Source organism: Sciurus vulgaris (assembly GCF_902686455.1).
Source record: "Sciurus vulgaris genome assembly, chromosome: 12".
Taxonomy (NCBI): domain Eukaryota; kingdom Metazoa; phylum Chordata; class Mammalia; order Rodentia; family Sciuridae; genus Sciurus; species Sciurus vulgaris.
Window position 1 is genome coordinate 3,062,458 of NC_136473.1, and position 7,382 is coordinate 3,069,839.

The window sequence follows — 7,382 nt, forward strand, 5'->3', positions numbered from 1 at the left end:
CTCTCTAGAGAAGAAATGGCTGAAATTCACCAGTCCATTTTATCAACCAAAAGAGGGGCAAGATAGGTCTGCCCTCCCGGCCAGGTAATCAGAATGGACTAACTATGGCCTCAAGGAAAATCACCAAGGACTGGGATGTGAGTGGCGGCCGGCCACCAGGCCCAGGGGACCTGGTCCCCTTCCCCACGTCCCACATCAGCATTCCCAAGGCCTCCTCCAGCTGCTGAGCAGGCATCTTGTCCTCCTTGGAAAACAGAGTTTGCACCCTGGGAGCCTCAGGCGATTTCAGCCAGGGTAGCAGAACTTCGTGGTCTTCTCGTCCCCAGAGGGAGAAGGTCAGAGATGAAGAGGCTGAGGCCTGCGTGCAGCCACCCAGAAGTAGGACCTCAAACGCACCGTGGCCAAAGTCACCTCTTTATTTCACGCCTCCTGTCTCCTCCTCCAGGGCCATCCACAGCCCAGGCACACCTAAAACTCCTCCCCCTCCCTCCTCAGTAAATACGTCAGCACAACCTTCCCAAGAAATTCTGACTGCATGTCATCTCCCCGGCACCCAGGACCACTGTGGCCCCGTCATCAGCAAGGTCCTCCCAGGTGACCAAGCTCCTGCTCACCCGTGGGGCCTCCCTCAACACCAGGAGTGGAGCGTCCTCCCTACTGACCCTTGGACAGCCGCCCTTACTCCCTGCTCTGGGCCTTGGCACCAGTAGTTCCGGTCCCGGGAATCTGGTCCTGGGTCTGGTTTCTGCTGGACCCTCCCTGATCCTCTTTAGCCATGCCCCCTCTTCGGGCTCCTCTCTAGTCGATCTCTGTCACCTCATGGATTTTTATTGTCCTTATTGCTCACACCACTCTCTGAAATGACCGCTCCTTCGTTTTATCTTGACTAGGTCTCTTGCGAGCACCGTAAGGGCAAGGCCACCTCCACTTCATTCTCCAGGAACAATCCCTGGGCCAGAACAGGGTGCTCGAAAGTTCACTGCTGACCCCAAGAACGTCGAGCAAACTGAACCGGCCAGAACACACAGACAGCTGCCGTGGTCAGCAGTGGTCAGTGTCAACCCTGTGACCACTAGGCCCAGGACACGTCCTGCTGCGGGCGGCGTCAGAGGCCTCTTCCCTGAAGGCACCGCCCCTCCCTGCAGGAGTTGGTAACAGGCACACTGGGCCCCAGTCTTCCCGCCCCCGAGCTCCAGGCCAGAGACTTCTACCTTTCTTGGCCTCACCCTCAGGACGGGCAAGCCTTCCAATTTCCCCGTCTGTAAGACAGGGACAAAGAATGCTTTGTCACCCCACCTACCTCTCACGGGTGTTATGAAACAACTGTTTGCTAGGAAAACACTTTGAGCAACTTGGGGAAAGGCGCCCGCGGCTCCCATGACGCCTGCTCCCTCCATCCAGGCCAGCGAGGTCTGGGCCAGCCCATCATCCGGTCACCACCGCACCTGCCCAACGAGTGGGAGGTGCAGCAGCCTGACCTGTGTGGCCAGGCCGGTGTCACCGAGCCCTTGGCTGGGCGGTGGTCCTGGAATATGCCCCTGAGGTGTGTGTGCTTTCCCGGGGCCACTGCCCCACTGATCTCAGCAGAACCCCAGCCCTCCCCAGGCCTAGAGCGCGACCCCCATGCACCCAGCCTGCCCTCTCAGGGAGGAGAGCTGAGGGTGACTCGGGGTGACCCGGGAGGCTCCTGCCTGGGGTGGGGCTGCCGATTTCGTGCCAGCCTCCTGAGCAGGCAGCTGGGAACAAAGGCCAGCGCCTGGCCCTGGGCCGGGAGGGCAGATCCCAACCTGCAGGCAGGTGCCCCCACCACTCCAGGGTTTGCAGCCAACAGCAGCAGCGGAGGCCACCTCGTTTCCATGCCAACCATACTGGGTCCCCAAGAGGAGCCAGCCCAGCACTGCCACGTTCATCCCAGGGCTGCCGGAGCAGACCAGGGTCGAGAACGGGGGAGAGCTGAGGCCCAGGAAGACTGAAGACTGAGGGGCTCCTCTGCCACAAGGCCAAATCCTAGCTTCAGATTGCACTTGACATTGACTCCAGCCCAGACAGGTCTCTTTCTGGAAAACATTCACCAGGAACCACTGCTTCAAAATAAAGCACCCCCCTGAAGGTGGTTAGGCTACTTCAGAATAAAGCACCCTCTGAAGGTGATTCAGGCAGGTGTTCCGCAGACAGGGAACAACAGACAGGCGCATGTGTGATTATGACCCTCCGGCACAGGAAGGGCTGCCTTGTTGCTAATTATATTTACTTTCAAACCAAGAGGAGAGGGGGGCTTCTGATGATGAGTCAGAAGAGAAGTCCTCGATTGTTATGGAAGCAGAGGGACAGCTCCCTGGGGTGTCTGTGAGGCCGTCACCACCTGGCAACATGAAACAGCTCTCCTGGCCGAACTGCATACCAAACCCAGGGATGGGAGGGCACTGCTCCCACCTTCCCCAGCAGCCTGGCAGATCACCACTTCCTGTAAGGGCCGATCCAGCATCTGCTGTCACCTTGATCGGGAGGCGGCAATCCAGTGGAAACTGGGCAAGGTTGTTCCCTCCTCAGAGGAAACGCACTCTGGCCAGGTGGCTGCATGGAAAAGGCTGTGTCCTCAGCCCCTGTGCAGCCAGGAGCTCCTGGACAGCACCCTCGAATGCCACAGACCACAGCAAACACCTAGAAACCCAACTCGTCACCCACACGCCCAGCGGAGTCTGCACTGTGGGGCGATTAGGTCCTGCTGCCTAATTCCGGCTTGGCATGGCCTTGTGAGCACCTGGGGACTCGCCCATCCTGGCCTCTGTGTGGCACACACGGCACATCACTGTCGGGGGCCTGGTCACTGCGACCCCTGCCCTCTGCCTCCTCACAGCTTGGCGTCTGTTGTGAAGGAAGGGCCAGCAACAGGTGACACCCCCAGGAGACATCCAGAGTCCATCTGCTGTTCCGAGCAGGCTGTCCCATCTTCCTTGAGGTAGTCCCACCTGTTTTGTTTGCTTTCTTCCTGGAAGGCTGCACTGTTTTGGAACAGGAGGGGGAGGAAGTTTAAAAAAAAAAATCTGAGTTCACTTCCTGAGCATTCAGATCCTCGAGAAGCTGTGGCCAGAGGGCAGAGCAGCCTCAGGCAGGCAGCTCAGGCCAGGGGAGGGAGAGCTTCCCCAGCCAGCTGCAGAAGAGGTTTAGTAAGGGGACAGTGGAAGGACCCTCCTGGCCCGCCCTCTGAACAGCTGCTAGAATGTGGAGTGAGTGTCCTGTTGGCCCAGGCAGGGCTGGCTTCAGTTCACCCAAGAGAAGGAAGAAGATGGACCCAGGAGGCTGGCGGGGACGTGGGAGAGGGATTTTACCCACTGCTCATGCCACCTGTGGAGAAAACACCGCTCTCAGAGGTGGAGACACAGCTGTCCCTCCCTCGGCAACCTGTACCCTTCCTTTATCGCCCCAGGAAAGCTTGTAAGCAATGGTCATCTGCAGGGGCATTGGTCCATGGCCAAAGCCACACACACACACACACACACACACACACACACACACACACATACACGTGCACAGCATCTCCGTGGAGACCGAGGCTCTTCCCAGATGTGCTTAGTGCTGAGTGCAGAGCCCGTGCACAGGGGTGGTGCAGCCAGTGCTGTGGAAGGAAGGAGGACACAACACGCCAGCTCTGAAGGGAGAGAGAGGCCCAAGAGAGGCTTGGAGACCAGAGGAAGCCAGCTGCTGCACAGCAGCCGAAACAGCACAGGAACCTCCCCAGGCTGAGTGCACTGTCGCTAGAGGGCTAGCCCTGGGCAGGGAAGTGACTGCATTTCCCACCAAGGTTGGGGGACTGTAGGTAGGGAGTGTGTCTCACAGACAGTAGGGCATGTGCACACCCCCTTGGACTGGCAGAGCATCAAGAACCAAGAGAGCCAAGAACAGTGGCACCCTCCAGTAATCCCAGTGACCAGTTAGTTAGGCTGAGGCAGGAGGATCACAAGTTCAAGGACAGACTGTGCAATTTAGCAAGATCTTTAGTAACTTAGCAAGACCCTGTCTCAAACTTAAAAAATGAAAAGGCTATAGCTCAGCAGCAGAGCACCCCAGGGTTCAATCCTCCATATCACAAAAGAAAACAAGAAAGTGGATCTAGACATTTCTATGAGAAATGAAAGTGGGGAACTTAAAACAAATGTCCCTTAATGAGACCCGCTTTATTTTTGGGTCACACAGAGTAGATGTCCATCACGTCTCCTTTCCTCTGATAGGAGGTGTGGCGAGCCAGGGCCTGGTGGGGCAGGCTTGCCTTCGAGCACGATGTGCCGCACACACCAGAAAATACCCGGAGACCCCAGGAGCCAGCTCATAATTTGCAAGCATAGGAAGGTGTGCCTTCCGGTAGGACTGTGCTCCAAGGGCTATCAGACCACAGCCTATCATATGACTTTGTTCTTAGAGTTACACTTTAACTGACAAAGTTTAACAACAACTATGACTTATTGCCTTCTAAAATTGGCAGCAGAAAAATGAACTGAGGGAGTAATGGGAAAAAACCGCAAGTGAAGCCACTCTGCACTGTGAACAAACTCTATTGTTTTTTTTTCCTTTTCTTTCCGAGCATGTGTGTGTGTGTGTGTGTGTGTGTGTGTGTGTGTGTATGTGTTTTCAAATGGTGGAAAATATTTTCCAGATACACTGTCCTGGCATTCCTAAGCACGTATTTATGCCAAGTTTATAAAAAGCAGCTGCAGACAGGGTTGACTGAAAGGCTCGCTCTGCTGTCTAGCTTCCAGAAGGTGCTCTGGTTCTATGTCAGCAGGACACAGATTTGCCTCTGAAACCCTCTCTGCACTGTCCACCCAAAGGGGACAAGCTAGTGGCATGAAAACTGCAGGAACGTTCACCTCTTACTCTTCTGTTTTCAAATCACAGTTTTTATTTGCAAGTTCCTTGAGTGATGTGTCGTTATCATTTTCAACTTCTCAAAATCCTCAACACAAAATTGTCCCCAGACTCCTCTCACAGATACCTGGACGGCTCAGAGGGCCAGAGCGATCTGAGCACAATCAGCAACAGTTTCCTGAATTGCTTAGAACATATGGTGCGGTCCCCTTGGGTAAGTTTACGTCAACCTGTCTTCCCATCTCCTCGCTCCGGCTGCATGAGCCTGAGTCTAAGATTCCCGGTCCCTCCCCACCCCCAGGGCCTCTCCCATCCCGGCCTGGTGGGAAGCCCCAGCACCACGTGAGGGGCCCTTGGTTCACCCAGCCTCCTGAGCCACCTGAGAGGTGTTCACTCGGCCACCAAGTGGGCACACTCCCACTGTGATCTCACTGGCCTGAGGAGGGACTCCACTTGCCTCTCTCCCTACCACGGGCTTAAGGAAGACAATGATAACCTGCTCCGTAGCTCTCCTGGGGTGACTAACTGGTGAATCTCGAAGGCCCTTTGAAGATGAAAGCTGGCATTACTCATGGGTTGAAGGCATGCACCTGCCCAGTGCGGCCTGAGTCAGCAGAGCAAGGCCCCCACCTACACGCGGCTGCGGCCTGCTCCGGTCAGCTTTGACACAGCTCCTGTCTGGGGGACCCAGAGGCCCTGGCAGCCTGGGTGGGTGGTCATCTGAGTCTGGGAACCGCGCCCGGTCACCTTTCATGTGCCTCAAGAAAACCTTCAGATAATTCTGCCAAGAGGGTAACACAAGTCTCAAATATCAGTCAGGACAATATTTCCCGGTCATTGTTTGGGGAAAATGCTTTTCTCACAGCAAATTCCTCCCAAGCCGTGGCATTTTCTCCTTCCTGCCTCTGGAACCCTTGGGAGGCGAGACGGAAAGGGGCGGGTGGCGCTGTGGGCCCGTGGTCTGGTGAGCAAGATAGGGGCAGCTCATGGGCCTCCTCTGCCTGTCCCATCTCTCCCAGGAAGGGGAAGTGGCCGCAAGAACTGGAAACCAGAGGCCAAAGTGAGAGGATGAAGGCAAGGGCCCCTTTGGATGGCGCCCCACCCTCTGTGACCCGTGGAGGGGTTTTGACACCATGGCAGCTGGAAGCCGGGAACAGACCTTCAAGCCACAACCCAGTGCCAAGATTCCACCACAGAGACCCGCTTCCTGCCCTCTCTGCACATTCCTCCCATTCTTCCAGCACCTTCTCCCACCGCCTCCCCCTGCCCTGGCCCCAGGGTTGTTTGCGTCTTTCTTCTAGAAAACGAGTCATGTGGCCAGAAGGCTCTCTGGAACTTCTGCTTTCTCTTCCAGAGAAATTCCCAAGTTCTTCCAAGTTTCCTGGCCTTTCCTCCTCCCGCGGGCTGCCTGGAGCCCGAGAGCCCCCGCCATGCAGAACACCAAGGCTCCACAGGGACCAGGAGCAGGGGGCAGCGAGAGGCAGGAGAGAGGGCAGGGCGGCGACAGGGCGGCCGGCAGCAGGAGCCGCTGAAGTGGGCTCTGTCGCTCTTGTGGAGGGAGGTTGGTGGGGTGACGGCTGCGGAGCGGCCTCCTTTCTGCAGTTCTCACAGTGCCACCCAGCGGCTCAGCCAGCAGCGCAGGGCAGCGCCTGGTGGGCCTCTGCTGACCGCCCGGGAGAGCAGCAGGGCTTCACAGAGCAGCCCAGCCGGGACTCCCTGCAGGCCTGGCCCAGCACCACTTGGAGGGGAAGGGTCTGCGAGGGGGTGGGCACGCCCTCACGGCGCGGATGCCGTGCATGATGGGTGACAGTCCAATGGGGGTGAGCAGTCAAATTCACCAAGCACCGGAAGGCACCTTCTGAGGCCTTTTTGCCCAGAGGCAAAAAGACAAAAGTCACTGTCCCGTAAAAGGTGCCAAAGCACAGGAGACATGGCAGTGGCCAGAGCAGGCCCATGGATGACACCATCTTCTTGTCGCGGTGACCACACCGAGGCAGCAGGGCGCTAGGCAGGGCCAGGAGGAGACTCTGCATGTCACTGCGGGGTGCACAACCCTCCCACACACTTTTTCTTTTTTTAACTCTGCAGCTCAAAAATCAATTCACCTTAGAAACACTAAAGCGGGGTCTGGGGCTGGGGCTCAGTGGCCGAGGTTTCAATGCTTGGCACCACGTAAAAACAAACAAAATGAAGGCATTAAAAAAAGAAATACAAAAGTGGTTTCATTTCTAAAAAGAGGAACTTAGAAGAAACAAAAGACGTTCTCAGCTGGGAATGAGGAGGGGGTGGTCTGAGAAGAGGGAGGACTGTCTCTCAGGAGTGGCCTCCTTCTTCTTGCTGTGCAAAGGGGACAGGGTGAGGTCAAGGGTTCGGAACCGTCCTCCCCAGCCGGAGGGGTCCGGGACCCTCAAGCCCTCCTGCACACTCCTCTACACTCCTCCATCTCTTTTCTCTAGCTTTTAGGTAAGATTTCCTTTGAACAGAGTTCCATGGTGCCATCATGGCCACTTGTGGAGGGA

General features: G+C 56.5%; 1 long non-coding RNA gene across 1 annotated transcript in view; it reads right to left on the reverse strand.

Moving 5' to 3' along the window:
- LOC306641681 overlaps positions 1 to 3,842 on the reverse strand; it is a 46,055-nt gene extending 42,213 nt beyond the window's left edge. Inside the window, exon 1 of the long non-coding RNA XR_013758243.1 lies at positions 1,301 to 3,842. This is a non-coding gene — a long non-coding RNA (uncharacterized lncRNA). The remainder of the gene's footprint in view (positions 1 to 1,300) is intronic.
- Between the last annotated feature and the right edge of the window lie 3,540 nt (positions 3,843 to 7,382).